General features: G+C 31.0%; 1 protein-coding gene across 1 annotated transcript in view; it reads left to right on the top strand.

The window, feature by feature from the left end:
* Window positions 1–2,761: 2,761 nt before the first annotated feature.
* LOC141452691 (arylalkylamine N-acetyltransferase 1-like) overlaps window positions 2,762–18,444 on the top strand; it is a 98,573-nt gene continuing 82,890 nt past the window's right edge. Inside the window, exon 1 of the mRNA XM_074125073.1 lies at window positions 2,762–2,919. The gene's annotated coding sequence lies outside the window, so the exon portion shown is untranslated. The remainder of the gene's footprint in view (window positions 2,920–18,444) is intronic.

Below are 18,444 nucleotides of genomic sequence, written 5' to 3'. Positions count from 1 at the left end.
ATTCTTAGGATCGATTATTATCCACATAAACACCAAATCTCTGAAGAAGTAGGTACTTATATTCCCTATAAGAAGGAGAATTGGTTGGCTTCATATATACAAAGATTTACTGAAGTAATCTGTTCTAATAGAGAAGCGTGAAGTGCCCCTACTTCGGAATCACCTAAAAGGAATTTTTCTGTGAATTTTTTATTAAAAGTGATAAGGCTACACACAAAATACAAAATCTAAAAGAAATAGGTTGGGCCGTAATCGAGAAAATCGCGATGTTAGCTACTCATTTAATCCTCGATAATATTCGAGTAATAGAATCTACACCTTATCATAACGACCTGACCGTCTTGACTAAACCTCTAAATTACCCACTAATACACTTAAATTGACTTTTCTTCTGGTCATAGCCCTGCCCTGTTGTCACCAGATCTCTCTTTTTTTATACCCAAATTTTGAAATCAAATTTTTTTTTTCCTAGTTATGTTTACTGGGATCTTTTCAGAAGTACTCTTGAACAGAAAATAAAATTAAAGAGGTATTTAAAAACAACTTAATAGCTAGATGCCAAACTATACTGTCGAAGTAACTCCGTACAAAGCATTTAGTTGACCGTACAAACGAAAGTACTTTATTAACAACCAATTGTCTATCCAATTATCTCTAATTACAGTTTTCACACTTTAAAAGATAAGGGTGAGCCATATAGCAACGAAAATATTACTCTTCAGTTAGATAAAAGAAATGAAAATCATAATACTATATTATATAAGTAGAAAAATAATAAAAAATAAAACAATAATTAAAACATCTCTCCTTTTCGTCATGTCAATGGTGCCCGCGCCAGGTCTGACGAAGAGAAAGCCAACCTAATTCGGTTTAAATCATCTTGCCACAGATTTTACTTCAAGCGAAGTCTGGACGCATAACTATCGAAAATGTGACATAAAGCCTTGGAATTCCGTTTCGTTCACTATAAAATTGTGTTCGAAATTAAATAATTTCTAGGTGAAAAGTTTTGTATATGACCTCAAAACTGCATGAATCTTTTTTCAGCTTTCCAAAAAAAAAACGCTAATTTCCGTTTAAATCAAGAAGAAAAACCTTTCCACTTCATTCCCAATCATCAATCTGGATTTACATCTTTAAATTTATTTATATAACAAATTTTGTAAACACCATTGGGACTTCCTTTGAACTCAATCATTACTGCGACGAGTCTTATTAGTCACATAACAAACTTTGGATAGGATCTAGCATAAAGTTTCATTGTCATAGCACTAGAAAAGAAATCCAAGCACTTTTTTTATTATTATTATTAAAATCTTACCGCTGTGATAGATTTTTATTTCAAGTTAGTGAAGTTTTATTATTTTGCTTAATTATTTTTCAAATCTCGCCGTTATGCCTCATGGTACTAAAACTCATTTAGTACATACAACTTACATAACGAATCTCTCCAAAGACTTGGTATACACTCGAGAACAAATTTCGATCCAGTTATCGCTTCCCGTTCTCTCGAAAATCTCATTCTTTCCTGATTCGTTAAAAGAAAGATAAAAGAGAATTTACATGAGCGTAAATACGTAAAATTTGCATTAAACAAAAATTTCTACCTACTATCTATTTAAACGCAGAATGTATCTATCGAACTCCAAGTCAATCAAGCTAAATGTCCACTTCTAAATATTAAATTTACTTGTGTCTCAATAGTTATTAACTAATAATCAAGTAATTAAGAGGGGAAAGATAAAGCATCGTTTTCAGAAGTGCCAAGAGGTATTTTTGATGTGAAGATTCAATTTTACGAAATTTAACACGACAGGATTATTAGCTGTTACTAGGATTAAGAGGAAATAAATGCATTAATTGCTGAACGAGAAAGGTTCTTTTTCATAGATTTAGTAAAAAAAAAGTAATTAAAAGGCATTAAATTCGTATTTATAAAGTTGACTGTTTCATTAGACAATGTGCTACAGTACACAAGAGGAGCTCACTTGGAAGCCCAATTATTTTATATAAATTATCTGGATATATTTAAAAAAATAAAATAAAATTTTAAAAAAACCCAGTCTTGTAAAACATTTTAGTACGAGTACAATCTTTTCAATAGAAGCCATCTTTGTTTTGTGACCAATAATAAATAACATGATGATAAAATGTAATGCTACAGATTTGCTCAGTTTAGAAACCAGTTTACACATTTCTTGCTAAATAAACTCTTAATAGACAAAACATTGGATTCCCACGAGGATAAACCGGATTTGAATCCTCCATAGATTTTCTTTTCCTAGGAGCGTTTTAAGATCACTGTCCAGAGTCCAGCTGTGCACTGAAAAAGGCTCCCAGTACTATCTTCTACAATAGTTGTTTAAGCGATTTCAAATGTATCCATATTATATTTGTTTAATTAGAATTTTCGTTAATGACTTCTTGAAAAAATTATAATTTTTATTTTTACAGGAGAGTGTCCAGTAGATAGCTGCTCCACTCTTGTACTCAATTCTTTCACTTAATTTATGTATGTATAATAAAAACAAAACAAAAAACAAATGTGTTTGATAAATTACTGGTGTCTAATCAGTAGATAAAGTACAAATAATAAAAAAAAAAATAAAAAAGTTACATTGATACAAGGGTAGATAAGATATCTCTTATCTCTTTATAGCAGATAAAAGTATCTTAAGGTATAAAATATAGTATAATAATACTCCCGCATTTTAATTGTATATATAAATATATATTAGAGATCACTAGATGTACACAAAAGGGTTTGTTGATAAAGGGAGGAGATGATGTGAACATGCGCTCGTCGCCGCCTTGACGCCCCACCCGGACACCTGGAATCCTCGTGCGGCATTAGTGCTTCCTTGTTACCCCTCAGCTATCATGGATCCTATCGCACCGCATCCTTCCTAATATCTGAAGGTAAGACACTGCAAATTAGCGAATATGTTGTATATATTTTTACGTTTCGCACAATTTGTTGATGGATACTAATATTTATATAATTAAAAAAAAATCATGCGTATTGCAATCAAGTAACTATACATAAAAATAAAGTTATGTTTAATTTAGTTCCAACGATCATCTTAACAGAAAAATTGATATTAAAGAATAACTGTTATTTAAAATTGTGCAATACATTTGATATCATTTTTTAAGGATAAACTAAACAAAGTAGAAAACTAAAACCAAAATGTTGTCTTAAAATAAATAAATGAGTAAAAATAAAACTTTTTCCTACATCAATATTTCTTGCTTAATTCGGTAATACAGCTTTAATACAGTTCAAATTTTTTTGATTACTTCCGCATTAGATTTAAAGTTGTATTAGTTAAGCATTCTAAACTACCAAGTATTTAAAGAAAGCTACAAGAGAATAGTAACTTAGTTCATTGCTTGCCATTCTCAGTTCAAACTTACTTTTCTAAAACTTCCTATTTGTAGCTCTCCCGACTTTAGCGCCAAACTACTCTCACTTATCTAATTGAGTTCTAAATAAATATTGCAAATGATATTTTGGATTTTTAAAGATCGCTATCCTCTTTTAATAACATATACTTTCAAACTTATTTAAAAACAAAAAAGCGATCAAGAATTTGATGGCTTTGTTTTTTCAAGTTTTAAAATCACTCCGTTTAAACAAAAAAAATTATTGGCCAAACTTTGGAGACTTATAACTTGTTTTCTGTGATCTAATTCTTGTTTATTCTGATTTGTAACTTTAGTTCTTAATAAAACAAAATAAAATATTCAATTATTTAATGTAAAAAATATGAATGATATATTTGTATGGATTTTATGAGCAAACAGTTATAAATATATATGCTACCCAAAAAAATGTAAACTTTAAATAAATTTTAAAACGCAAGAAAAAGCTTTCTAGAATAAATGCTGTTTTGCATGCCAATGACCTTATTGTTTAAGGAACCTGTAGCGATGTTAAAGCTTTAGAGAATTATTTAAACGTTGCCTAAAACTCTGAAAAGAAACTTTTAGTTTTGATTTGATGAAAAAGAAACTTATTAAATGGTTCTAAAACATAATTCCATAAAGGTTTCCTTAAAATAAAATTCACAGAAAAGAAACGTCCCATTAAGAATTGGAGAGACTGGGTGAGCCAAGATGAATTAAGAAAACTAGCGTGCATGACATAATAGTGTACCACAAAGTAGCGAAAAACAACAGCTTCACTTGCGTCTTAAATGTACGAGGTATGCTTGCTCTACACCGATTGTTCCTGAACTAATCCAAGCAGACGTAGAACCATTTACAATCGAGAAGCGGTTTGTTTGAAGCTCTCCGAACGTGATCTTTTTCAGACTTTCCACTTGAGGGATCTCGAAGCATAAAGTCGCAAAACATTTTTATTTACCAAGCCAAAGAAATATTAAAGGAGTGCTTGAAATTCAAAGAATGCAAAAAGTTACTTTGATTGGAAATAAGCTACGGCTCTCAAGATAAAATTCTTGGATCTGGTGGAAAATCTAAAAAAAAATGATCAAATTCCTGAAAGTGAATTCCTTAGCGTTAGCAATCAAAGTGAAGTAGGCCATCAATCGTATGGCTTCACGACTTTATTACTATTAGTTCAGCAAATAAGGCATTTCCAAGCAGATATTGGTGTTGGTAACCATACCTACTTTGAAATTAGCCTCTAATAACGCGGGACCTATTGCACTTTTTCTGTCATTGCAGACGTAAGGAAACACTAATTAGAAGTAAACTCTTTATTTTATTTTTTTCCTATTTAAGGCGCAACATCATCTGAGGAGGTTATTGGCTCCCGGAGCTTTTTTCAGTCAACTGCTGGCCTCCAAGCAGTGTTCTCTCTTATAGACAAAACTGTCCATACCCGTACAGTGAGCTGTAAGAAGCTTCTTGGTAGAGAAAATCTAAGGGGGCCAGCAGCTGGATTTGAACCCGTGATCTCTGCGTTGTAATCCAGCATTCCCTAACCGCTCAGCTAATTATTTCCCTAAATAATTTATTAGTAAATTCTAGAAAATGGAATAATGAAAATAATTTCCTTGTTTCTCACACGTGTGCCCTCAATTTTAAATTAACGATCCAAATTATTTTATTTTATTATAAAAGTATAGAAAGGCATTGGAAACAGGGAGTGACGTCCTCCAGAAATCAGATTCATGTTGAATGATTGGCCAAGACCTAAGACAATCTTCTGTACATTTTTTTGGTCATTTGTATTCATTTTTTTTGTAATTAAATTATAATTATTCTAAATTCAGAGCCAAGATGTTGAAGTGGTTAGAGGAGTGGCGACAAGTTTCGCGCTTTTAGCCTTGGATTACCATTAATTGGTTGTCTGAACTAAAACAAAATTACTGAGATAAAATTATTATGAGTATGGTTCTTACGCGCTTCCGTTCATTTTATGACATTTCATGGGAGTTTCCAACTGCCAATCAGAGAGCAATTAACCTTAACAAAAATACTTATTAATTATTTCTTCATTAAAAAACCTTGTATAAATATGCACCATATTCACACATTTGACAAGTGAGTTGTTCTTCCGTGCTACATATTTTGAAGACAAAAGTTGTTGGGAGTGTTAATAAATTTAAAGAGCAATAATGAGGGCAATAAATATGGTTTCACCTAGATAATAAGTAAATTAATTCTTTAGAAAAATATGGGTTTTTAAATAACTTCATAACCTGCTGATTCCGGTTTCTTTTACGCTGCTTACAACATTCCTGATGCATCAATATTGAATTATTTTGTCTAGTATTTTAATTAGGTATAAGTTTAGAAATATATCGGTCTTAATGTGTTATTTATTGAACATTTTCATTTCTTTATAACGTCAAGAAATTTTAAGTTCATGGAAGTGTTTACAGCACCCTGGTTCAGCGGCAATGAAAATTTTGGCTAACCAGCCTCTAAAATAAAGTACAGTAAATACTAAAATGATAACTAGCTCATAATAATTCAAAAAGCATGATAAGTTTGTTACTGAATTACATAGGAACACTACAAAAAAAATTTCATGAAGAAGGGACACAATTTACCAAAATTGTTATTTGGATTGATTTCTAAACCTTTTTTAATGTATACTTTAATCTTTTTTTTAATCTACTATACAGGGTGTTCAGCATAAGACCACGGTAACTTCGGGAGGCGATTCTAGGCATCATTTTCAACAAAAAATTTCATATACACTAGGGCTCGATTCGGCTCCGTTTTATAGATATTTTTAATTTTATGTTTTTTCAAGGTGTTACTACTTTTTAGCAAAAAGATGTTTATATTTCTTAAACTATTAAAGCTACAGCTATTTTAATAAGTTCATTAGAAAGAAGGTTAAATTTCCTTTTAAATAAGCTAATTTGTATTCCAAAATAATAATATTAAGTATTTTACTTTGTGGCCCAATCATAAGAAATAGCAAGTTTCTAATTTTTTCCAAAAAATTTGACTTCATTTTTCTCAAAAACATTTCATATGAAAAAACCGTGCACTATTCAGGAGAAACATCTACATACGATCATCTTTCGAACGGTATACAATAATTGGGGTTATGTTAAAAATTGACGCAGAAATCTGTTATTAATTGCAAAAAAGTAGGCCTCAAAACAGCGTCGGCATTAAGAAAGGAATTCACCTACCATAAGAATATATCTGATCAGAATCATCAAATCCAGTATGATTTTTTGCATACGTGTAATTTAAAACATCTTTTTGCTAAAAAGTAGTAACACCTTGAAAAAACATAAAATTAAAAATATCTATAAAACGGAGCCGAATCGAGCCATAGTTTATATGGAATTTTTTGTTGCAAATGATGCCCAGAATCGCCTCCCGAAGTTACCGTAGTCTTATGCTGAACACCCTGTATATACCTACTATAAAAATTATCATTCTTTGTTTCCCTAAATTGTTTTTTTTTTTTGGATTGGATATCTAACACTTTTTAATCTTTGCTTAATTGTCTTCTCAAGGATTTATTAATTTGCGGTTTTATTTCTGGCCACAATTCTTAAATATTGATATCTGCTAGGATATTAAACCGAGTGGTTAAGGCTTAGAAAGTAAAGTACTTTGCTTAATTAATACTGTAAGAGAAACTATTACGGAACAAACTATATGGCAAAGCAAAGACAGCTTATATGGATAAAGTGAAATTAAGGTCACATTTCATATAATTGTGGCAGTTACTAACGCTTGGAATACGAACCAACAGCATAGTAGAGACGTACCTAATGTCATAAAATGACTCTCAATTTTTTATTTAAACGTGCAATGAAAAGAATAACAACGCCCTAAGCTTATGTAAATAATACGAACAAATACAAAATGATATTTTGTTCAGTACTCAAGAGCTGAGAGACAGGATAGAGAAAGAAAATCCACTTCCAGTGTGCAACAAGTGGTTCATTATTTGTTGCTTCATGATCGTGCTTAGAAGTGTGTATAGTTGCCAGTAGAGTCATGAAATATATATATATATATATATATATATATATATTTCCAGGGGAATCATTATTTCCTCTCTAGTCGAATATGGGTGTTAAAACCTTATAGAATGAAAACTAAAATTTAAAAAGATTTTCAAGGAATATTCCTTTTATTGCCTGGAGTCAATATTTTTTGTTTTTGTTTTTCAATCACAGATTTTCAAAAAGAGCTTTTAAACTTAAAAAAAATTTGTAGTAATGATAAAGAACAAAAACAAATAAGAAATATCTTTCAAAATTAAAATAAAAACTTTTTTTTAAAAGTATGTACCTTCATGTTGATGCTCATCAAATGCGAAGCCAGAGAAGACAATCTTATCACATACTTCCCATCATCACCCTCTATCATGTCTTCATCTAAAAGAAAAGTTTCTTCAGTTTTTCTGGTTAATTATATTTATTTTATATATTTTTATTAAAATATTGACATATTAAAACTGTCCGGTAGGACAGTTGTATAAGGGTTGATTTATACAAATAACATGTAACATCGTTCAAAATTGTCTACGCTCTACGGGATCAATCCCCATACAAATTATTTTTTACAATGTGTGTAGTTCTGTTATAAAGAGTAGAATAAAAAATAAATTAAAGTTCAGCTTAAAATAAAATAAAAAAAAATAAAAGGTAAATCTTATTTTTAAGGAAAAATAATAGTTTAACCTTTGGTATTATAAATAATATTAATTTTTTAGTATAATTTAATTGCATAATAAATTTGTTGAAATTTTGCCTCACACTCCTAGACGAACCTAGATAAATTTAAAGATCAGTTTATTACTATTTTCTAAGTTTAATTTCATACATAAATATTTATTATTACTAAGTTCACTTTCATATTAAAGAAATTATATTGATCTATAAAGTATTAAGGCTCTTAATGAGTACATTACTCACATATGTGCAAATTACTTTTAGAGCAGATACAGTTTTAGGGTTAAGCAACTTGTCCGTCCAGGTCTCCTCGTTGTTGCAGTTATATAAAATCCTCTCATTGGCTGATACTGGGGCATTTGAGAAAAATATGATACAAGTCTTCGATTTCATTTAATTGGCAAAGCTTACATTGAATCTGAGGATTAATATTATGAACAGTAGCCTGGTCAGTAATTTTAATAAAGTACTTGCTAGAAGTGCGGATTTGTGCTATTAGTCTGGTGTAGGAGGCAGGTTGGTAGAGAGCTATATAATGTTGAATTGTCAGGTTAGAATTAAATATTAAACGGTAATATGGGCTAAAAGTGGAATTGTCTATTTGTCTATTGCAGTTAAGTAGTTCTGGTATCTGTCTAAAATTTGGGGTATGATAGTTTTTAAATGAACACAATCCTCGACAAACATTATCTGAGCAAAATAAATTTTATTTAATAATTATTTTAATTGAAGAACCCAATTATATTCTGAGTTTGAGCAACTAACTATTGAAGACCTTATTTTTTGTAAACAGATTTAGGTTTAATTAAAATACTGCATCTATTTTAGATGTGACATTGCTTTAGTGCAAAATGCAGTTCATTTGACGAGTCCATCCAGTCACTGCTTGCCCCCAGGCATTATCATTATTTACAGCTACAAGCCGGTAAACAGTTGTGACGGTCAATAGAATGTATTATGCGGTGTAAAATTCATAAGAAACAGAATCTGCTTCTCAGGGCTAAAACATATGATGAATTCTTTCTTGAAATGTTTAGACATTTCGAAGACCTGTGAAGCTGAAATGAATTGTGTTACTGGATTTGATTTTTGGTCTAGGCCTTGGATTTAAATTTATAATTTAATTCATACAGTTTAAATCATTATAAGGGTTTCTGCAGAATTAAATTTGGTCTGCTCGTTTATGATGCAGTTGTGTTGCTTTTTTGTCTAAATTGGTTTCTATTGTTTTTTTCCTACGGATATCTTAATTTATTTTCTAATTTTGTGAAAAACTGTTAAAAATTGATGAGTATTCCTTCGATTGCTAAAAATTACCAGATTCCCATTAGTTCAATATTAAAAGAGGTAGATTGAAACAAGGGTTCCTCTACCCCTCTAAAGGAAAAATGATTCCGGCAGCAGTTAGAAAGTTTATTGCGGCTGCGAGGTCTCTGACTTCTATATTAAAAGAAGTCTGGAGATGAGAAATGGGAATGGGTAGAAGGCGGTTCAGTTCAAACAGGACGGGTCACACCTCCTCCATAAACCTTCTTAATTCTGCAACATGAAAATGAGGCTATTTTTTCATTTCATTTTGTTTTTTTTATGCTTATATTATTTCCTGTTAAAGTGAGTATCAATTAGTGAAAAATTGTAATTTATGATAAAAATTGTGTTTCTTGTTTTACTTTTAATTTTAAATTGTAATAAAAAAATTTAATCAAATTAGAACTTCCTGACAACAAACTGGATGATAACCAATTTAATGTAATCACATTTACATTGTAAAGTAACTCAAGTAATTAAGAATACTTTCTAAGTAAACCGTAAAGAAGATTTAAAAAAATGTATGCAAATTTAGTGTCAAGAGCAAAAAGAAAAGCCAGAAAATAACTATTCCTAGCATGTTTATTTTATGTAAAGGCTCTTCCAACATCTTAAAGTCATAATATAGAACATAAAGAAAATCTAGAGTGGACACACTTAAATTCTTAAAAACTCTTTAAGTCTTAAATTTAAATCTTAAATCTTCAAGTTAAACTCTTAAAGTCTTAAATTTAAATCTTAAAGTTAAACTCTTTAAGTCTCGCTCTTACCATCAAAACTATTGATGGTAAATTGTTTAGTCATACATAAAGCGAACATAAAACAGAAATTACATCTACCTGGAAAGCCTCTCTGAGAAATACTCTAAATCAGCTTATGCAAATTATGCCTTATAAAATTTTGTTTAAAGTGAAAGATTAAAGTTCAGCCAAATGTTTGTAAAAAAATCTCAAAAAAGTGTAAAATTGAGCCAAGTGGAACTACCAGTTGAGTTATTTTTTTATTAATTTGAGATACTAGTCACACTTAACAATAAACAAAAAACTGGATTATGCATTACACACAAAAAAAGCTCTTTACAGCAAATTTACACATCTATTCTCCCATTCTTGAATTCAATTGACAATTGTCCCAAATAAAAGTTGTGGTATTGCGTTTGTAATGACTGTACGATGACTATTCGGAAAATTTTAAAGAGACACATGAAATAACAAAAAAATGTATAAAAAAAAGTGGCAAACCCATTTAGTAAAGTAATATTTTCAAATGACAGCCAAGAAATTCAGACATTGGACTGAATGGAATCAGTCTAAGAAGAGAGGTGAAAGAGTAAATTGATGAGAATTAAATTTTTTGTAGCCAGATGATTTCAATTAATGTTGAAATGGTTTACAGATTGTTCCATTGAAAACATAATTTCAATTATATTTCCTTGTCGAGGAATTTTTGACATCTCTGATTGGAGAAACTAGACATACATGGCTAAACCCAATAGAATAAGATTATTAAAAAGTAACTATTTATGAGGGAATCTTAAAATTATCTCCTTGCACAAAAGTGGTCTTAAATGAATTTTACTTAAAAATTCTTTTTCTAAAAGAAATTATAGTTATACATATGTAACAATTAGTATAACTAATATAATCGATATATTATTTTTTTGAGAAAACCAAAAACAAAAAATGATTTAGTAAAGTGGCACTTCCATTGATTTTGTTGTGTAAATGGTTATTGTCGGGTTTCAAACCAATATCAAATTTGAAATTTATGTTATTTTTCGTTTTTGGATTACACGTTACGTAACCGATAGCCAGATTCACCAAAAAAATTTGAGAAAACCACCTTTTTTGACCACTCAGGGTCAGGGTACCTCTGGAATAGAGGTTGCAAGATTTCATTAGTTATTTAAAAAAAAAAAGTAACAATAAAATTCTACTTTTAGAAGCAAAGAACAATGAAATTAAAGCAAATTAATTTCTGATATAGTAAGATCAATTTTATGTAATCTATTAAATAGAGCCCCTTACCTGAAAAAATAGGCATTACTTTACTTTACTTTTACATTACAGCTCAGTGACTTTTTCAGTGCACTACTGGCTTTCGCCCAGTATTCTTTCTTTTAAGACAACTTTTTATATCACCGGACATTGAGCTATAAGATGTTCTTAGGAAGATAAATCAAAGGGCAGACGGGAACCCGGGCCTTAGAACTCTGCTTTCTTGCCTATTATATCATATATTTATTGTTAAATGAATCTTTTATTAAGTTACATTTTTGTATGAAAAACTACCAAGTTGAATACAAAGTTGATGTACAATTTTTTGTTTATGTCTTTACGATTTTCTTAAAACTGGATTAACCTGTAATCCTTGCAAGTCGAGATATTACTAGTGGATACCTTTTTCTACACTTCCACTCCAACTCTGAAGAAAGTAAAGTTTATTAAATAAATAAATAAATAAATTAAAAAGAAGAAAAATCTATTGGGAAAGTAAGGGAAAAAATTTGAAATGTAAAAGGAACTCTTCCCGCAGCTTTTGCATTTAACATGAGGAAGAAGAAGCTGGAGATTTGTTAGAAGTAAACACCCTACTAAAAGCAAATTAATGCATTATTCCAGCAACTCTCTTATAACATTATTTATTCAACACATCACAAGGTTAGCAATTTGTTTTTTAACACTCTACAGTTGAATAAGATAGATGTATCATTAAAGCTTACTAAATAACTTAATCATGCCAAGATAATTACCATTTTTTCAACTAATCATCACAGAGAATACATTAGTAAGCGAGTTTGGTAGCTGCAATGAACGTGAATAGATCGCTCTCTGTTGATCTTTAAATTTTATTGGTTTGAAGTGATCAGTTTGCAGTGAAATTTGTCATAGTTTTAGAACATAAAGAATTGATTATATTTGTGAAATTTCATTGAAAATAGTGCATTTTCTTCGGAGAAATTAAAGGAAATTTAATTTAATAATTGATGAGTTATTAGAGAGCGGTTGTTGTGATAGAGCGTGCTGTTCGGAGAGATAAGACAAAGTTCAAGAGCTTTTGTTAGTGTTTCAATTTTTCGTAATCATTTTAAAAGTAACTGAAATAATATTTTAATTTATCTTTAATAATTTATTGTCTCCTAAATTTTAAATAAATATTAGTAATGGCGTATTCAACTGAGGACCTAATGAATGAAATCAAGAAAAATTTAAGTGAGACAAAAGAGATAAAAACAACTTTGGAAAAGACTTTAACAATTATGGAAGATGTAATGAAGCAGTTTTCTGACGTGAAAATGAAATGTAAGGAATTGGAAGAAAAGAATTTTCGCCTTACTGAAGAGGTTATAATGTTAAATAGACAGTTGCGGAAAAATAATCTAATTATCTATAACGTACCTATCGCTGAAAATGAAAACGTTGTAGATACGGTAAAGGAGGAATGTGCTGGATGCGAAATTATAATAACTGATCGGGATATTAATAATTGCTTCAGAATAGGGAAAGGAGGTGAACCACGGCCTATATTGGTTTCGTTGAACAGTTATCTGCTAAAAAGAAAAATATTCAGCAATAAACAACTTTTTCAGCACAGGTATTTCCGATTAAGCCACGACCGTTCTAAAGAGGAAAGAGAAGAAGGAAGAAGGATCTTCGCTTGCATAAGCAAAATGAAGAATTTGGATATAAGGGCAAATTACAATAGGAAAGTGTTCTCATTCAGAGGTAACCGTTACACTTTGAAGGAGGCTGAAGCTCTGTTTACTGAAGAACAGACCGGAAGTCAATCGGATACTCTCTCAGATGAACAAATCAAGAAAAAGAAAAAGGTTGATGAAATCAAAGAAAAAGTGAGTAAGTTTCGATTTCGCCCTAGATCGCCCTCAACTTCATCAGTCAGATCACTTCCCTCCTGATGGCATCCATCTATTTACAACCAACCCTCACGTACTACTGCTTCTGGAGAAAACCATCTACAGGAGCCTCCTGAGGAAAGTTTCGCTGAAATTTTAGTAGGTGATTCTTCTGATTCTTTTAATGATAATTATTATAATTTATTATTTTGGAACATTGAAGGGTTTAATTGTATCTATAACATGAATATTGAAACCAAAAATATGTTAATCAAGCAAGATGTAATATCCCTTTCAGAAACTTTTTTAATTAGTGCTCCATATAGTTTGCCCAACTGGTTAAATGAGTATATTTTTATACATTCTGAAGCAATTAAGGAGAAACAAAAAGGTAGGGCTAGCGGTGGTATAGCTTTTCTTATTAAAAAAAGGTTAAACCAAAAGTTAAGCATTATTAGCTCTACAAACCTTTGGTTAATTATTCATATAGAAATTGAAGGTTTCTCTTTTATTATAGGGCACGTGTACTGGAGACCAACTTGTGATAGTGATGTATGTGTACAGTTATTAGACGATATGTTATTAGAATTAGAAAATGCGAACAAATATGATAATATTGTAATTGGGGGTGATTGGAATGGTCGAGTAGGTAACCTTAATCAGATTGATAAAGATTTATTATTAGGTATTAATTTATATGGAGAAAGAGTTTCATTAGATAATGTTATAAATGCAAGGGGTAGAAAAGTTGCAGAATTAATGGAGGAGCACGGTCTGTTTCTGGTTAACGGAAGAAGTGCGAGCGATAAAAAAGGAAATTATACATGTATAACTAGTAATGGTGCGAGTGTAATAGACTTAGTATGGGCGAATTTTTCTATTGCTAGGGTTATTCATAATTTTGAAGTTTTAGATTTAGTAGAAAATTCTTGTCATCTTCCATGTTTATTAAGTTTAGAGGGGATAAATAGGAATATTAATATAAATATTGACAATAAAGTAATGAAAAAAAGAGTTTTTGCATGGAATGCCGACAAATCGCTAATGTTTCGCACCGTATTAAATCAATCAGAAAAATTGTACTTTAATTCTTGTTATTCAGATTCATTATATAACAATGTCACTCAAGCTATAAATGAAACAGCAAAACAGTTAGATTTAATAAAAGATGTACACAAGCAAAAAGTAAACAGTCATAAAAGTCCATGGTTTAATGCACAATGCTCTGAAGCAAAACGGAAAGTTAAAAATAGTTTTAAAATCTGTAAATTAAATAATTTTAATTCTAATGTACTTAAAGAATATTATGATAGTAAGGTGGCTTACAAAAAATTTATTCAATTAACAAAAAAGGAATATTACAATAGACAAGTCCAACAAATATCTGATGCTAGAAACTGTAAAGATTTTTGGGATGTAATAAATAGATACAAAAAGCCGAAAATTCAAAGAGATTCTGTTTCAGTTGGAGCCCTAATTAGTTTTTATAGAAATCTATACCCACCCAGAGAAGAAATTCTAGTTCGATATGACAGATTATTGAGTGTACCAGAACTTGATAAAGATTTTACTTTAGAAGAATTGCAGAGTGCTATATTTAAAAGTAGTAAAGGGAAAGCACCTGGAACGGATTGTATCCCCTATGAGGTGTACAAAGCAATGCCTGCTAACTGGGAACATTACATACTTAATCTGTTCAATGTAATTTTTAATAGTGGCAAAATACCAGACAAATGGGGCGAAGTATTTATGCATTTCATTTATAAAAAAGGAGATAAATCGGATCCGGCAAACTATAGAGGTGTGGCCTTAATTAATACTATGGCTAAATTGTTCACTTCCGTCCTTGCTGAGAGAATAATTTATTGGACTGAAAGTAATAAAATATTGGCTGAAGAGCAGAATGGGTTCAGAAGGAACAGGGGTTGTGTAGATAACATATTCGTTCTGAGTACACTAATAAATATCAATCTTAGACTTAAAAAGGGATCAGTTTTCGCAATATTCGTGGACTTTAGAAGGGCATTCGATACCATTGATCATGTAAAATTGCTGCAAAAATTATCTAATATCGGTATTAGTATAAAAATAATTAATATAATCAAAGAGTTGTACAGTAAAGCTAGGGTATTGATAGAGGATAAGAGAATAGAGTTGACTATGGGAATATTGCAAGGAGACGTACTTTCACCTCTGCTGTTCTCCTTGTTTATTAATGATTTGGGGAAATATCTTGAAAAGGAAAATACTCGAGCTGTAACTATAGATAGTAGTAGGCACTTGAATATATTACTTTTTGCTGACGATGTCGTGATTTTATCAAATTCGTGGATTGATGCTCAAAAGAAATTAAAATTACTAGAAAGATATTGCAATGAAAATAAAATAGAAGTAAATTTAAATAAAACAAATATTATAATATTTCGGCGAGGTGGAGTAATTAAAAAAATGAAAAAAATAATGTTTAAAGATGAAGAGATAAGAATAGCTGATCGTTACAATTATCTCGGGGTCATCTTTTCAAGCTCGGGCAGATTTAATATAAATACTGAGGCGGTCATAAAGAAAGGCTTGTTGGCTTCAGCAAATGCTAGATCGGTATTGAACAGGGCTAAAAGTAACGTATTGGCAACGGAATTAACTTTGTGTAGAGCATTAGTGGATTCAACATTGCTTTATGCGTCCGAAATTTGGGCTCCCCTCCATTGCTCGAAACTGGAAATGGTTTCGCTTAGGTATTTTAAATGTCTTTACCACTGGGCACGCAATACTCCGAACCATTTAGTTCTTCTAGAGACCGGGTACAACCATATTGAAGTAGAAATTGTGAAACGTATGTTTCTATGGTTAAATAAAGTTAACAATATGCCGGATTACAGATTGCCGAGAATATGTATGGAGAGGTTGCGGGCACTAGATAAATGGCCGGGTAATAAAGTGTACTATAATTGGTTTACCCAGCTAAAAGAAAAGCTAGTGGTAGTGGGTATGCGAGAGTACATGGATATAAATAATAGATGCGCAGTAAAGAGGGTACTAGGAAATCTAATTGAAAAATTTAGCAATCACCATGTTTCGAGAGATGTAGAGGCAGCCATAAACTCCAGATATAACTCCTTCTATAGGAATATAAGTACACTAGGTTTAGGAGAACAGTATCTGGAAATACCGAATAGTTTAAGTAAACGTAGAATAATCAGTCAACTTAGAGTATGTAATGAAAATTATTTTAGGTTATACTGCAATGGCACTTTACATAAGTTTGAAGGGAAAGAAAATTGTACAGTTTGCAATATGCAGAAGCCCGAGAACTTGGTGCATTTTTTGATACACTGTCCCATATATAACAGTTTACGCAATAGTTTTCTCCATCAGTATTTGAAGGGAAATGCAAGTAATGAGGAAAATATTATAAATTTATTAAATAATATTACATGTAAGCAACAGATTAACAATCTATATTGGTACACTGAGGCAGCTTTAAAATTAAGAGCATTTGCGTTAAACGAATAAATAAATAGAATTAAGATGTAAATAGTCGGCAAAGGAAAATATAATTAAATAATCAATATTAATAAAATTTAAAAAAGGTTAATGTCTTAAAAAAAATAATAATTTTTTTTTTGTTTTGTTTCTTGATTTTCTTTTGAAATGCTACTTTTGTTTTGGGTACTTATTTATTTTGTTTTATTTATTTGTTTATTTATTTGTTTGTATTTTTTGTTAATAGTAGTAATGTATTTCTGTTCTGTTATAATTTAATTACTGTAATAAGGATAATTGAGAATACTTTTATGTTTGAGATAGTTATTTTTCTGTTTTATTATGCTTTATTAATTTCGTTGCTATCAACTCCTTGCCAGGAGGAAATGTACTCAAGAGGCAAATAAACATATTCATTCATTCATTCATTCATTCATTCATTCATTCATTAGTAAGCTAAATAAAGTAAAGTAGTACCTGCTGAATAGTTCGTCCATGTCGTTCAATCAACGTTTAAGTTAGTTGCTTTGTAACAGCTGTCTTTTTTCTTAGTGATAGTGTTTTGAACTTACATTTATGACAAATTAAATCAAAAAGGTAACAAGAATGATGTGAGTAGTTATTTAATGATTTTTGTTTTTTGAAGTGAATTCGAAAATAACTAATTTTTTAATGAAATAATTAATTTAGTTTTATTGCTAGGAATTTGATCAGTTAGAAATTTGATTTCGAACTAAGATTACTGAAAGAAAACGAATTACCCGTAACTAAACAGACAAAATCCGTATTTTATGATTTAATTTTTTAAACTACCGCTGGGTACCTTCTCTCCTCCTGCTCTTCCCGCTCCAGCTCATCTCATTCACCTCCTATTTACTTATTGTATAGGGTTGGCAAATAAGTTCGTTCGGTTTTTGAGGGTGGAATAAATAACATTTTTTTTGATACACAGAATAAATTTTAATCAATTATATGTTGACCATTCTTATTGATAACTTTTTGCCATCTTTCCACCAACTTCATTACACCACGTTCGTAGAACGTCTGTGGCTTATCGTCGAAAAACCAATCAAAATGTTTTTTGACAATCTTCTCATTATCGAAAGTTTTTCCGTTCATGGAGTTCTGCAACTAACAGAATAAATGATAATCAGAAGGTGCCAGGTTCGGTGAATAAGGAGGATGAGGCAAAACGTCCCAGCAGTTTATTCCGAGTAGTCATGATGTATGCGGTCTGGCGTCGTCGTGGTGGGAGACGACAACTTTGCGATTTGCCAATTCTGGACGTTTTGTGCGGATTGCATGGTGCAGTTTGGTTAACTGCTAGCATTATGCAGTTGAATCAATTGTTTTGCCTGACGGTAACAGCTCGTAATAAATGATACCTTTATAATCCCACCATACGGAGAGCATAATGTTCTTCGGATGCAATTCCGCCTTCGAGCTTGTTTGCGGCGGCTCACTACAGTGCTTCCATGATCTTTTACGCACTACATTATCGTAGACGATCCTTTGCATCTCCGTTACCATCCTCTTTAAAAATGGGTTATTTTCTTGAAGTTTCCTCAGCGAATCGCAAATGGATATGCGAGTGGCTAAGTTGACCTCGGTTACTTCATGTAGCACCCAAACATTGAGCCGAGAAACGTATCCCAGCCGACGCAAATGATTTTT

This window comes from Rhodnius prolixus, unplaced genomic scaffold (assembly GCF_049639745.1).
Source record: "Rhodnius prolixus isolate KJV_2025 unplaced genomic scaffold, Rpr scaffold_3, whole genome shotgun sequence".
Lineage (NCBI taxonomy): Eukaryota > Metazoa > Arthropoda > Insecta > Hemiptera > Reduviidae > Rhodnius > Rhodnius prolixus.
The sequence above is the reverse complement of the archived record's forward strand: the minus strand, read 5'-3'. Positions and strand labels throughout refer to the sequence as shown.